Raw genomic sequence first — 901 nt, forward strand, 5'->3', positions numbered from 1 at the left:
GGCTTTCCCAGATGGCCCTGGTACAGTCAGCAGAGAGACAATCTACTGGTGTTTACTGTACCAGATAAAACAGGACAGCTATTGGACTCTGATAATGACTCAAAGTGGTAATGACCTCCATATTTCACATTGTGAAGGATATCTTAACACCTGGGTGCATAACGGCAGATCTCACAAAGGATTTCCCAGATCTCTGGATGGATAACACCATACTATCCTCACCATTAGCTACAACCATCTTACTACTTGACTCAACTGTACAGCTTTCCTACTTTCTCTATATAAACTATTTACACAACCATGCAGGTCCAAGCAACAAACTACGATGGACTACCTACCTGCTCTTCTATTTATTTCAATTTGATCTCTGGAATCAATGCTGTTTTATCTTCATGGTACTGTCAAAGCAGGGAAACAATATCTGTAATACTGACAGTATACGTACATCTGGAATGGACTAAGCGCTAAGTGTTGCCCAAGCTTGCCTCTTTAACCAGAAAACAGAACGCTTGCTCTATAATGCGAGGGTTTGACCTCTAAACCATGTTTATTTGACAGATCAGAGTGAGTGCAAGCACCAATTGCTAATGAGCACATTGAAACACAGCCACAGACTTATGTCTTCTAGGAATGCACCAAGTGTTATTATTTTTAACAGTTGATAATGATTGAGAAAATCACACAAAAATGTAAACTGACATAATACAAGATGGAATTCTCATGAAAAAGATTCACATAGATACAGTATTTCATTGTTTATTTCATTATTTATTCATTATTAACCTATTTATTTATGTTTATTTATTCATTCATTTTTGGCCTTTCACTTTACTTACATAATTACTTTTTAGTGCACTGATAGACTCATATTCCATTATACCTTAAGATGTTAAAAACAATG

Source organism: Salvelinus namaycush, chromosome 29 (genome assembly GCF_016432855.1).
Source record: "Salvelinus namaycush isolate Seneca chromosome 29, SaNama_1.0, whole genome shotgun sequence".
Lineage (NCBI taxonomy): Eukaryota > Metazoa > Chordata > Actinopteri > Salmoniformes > Salmonidae > Salvelinus > Salvelinus namaycush.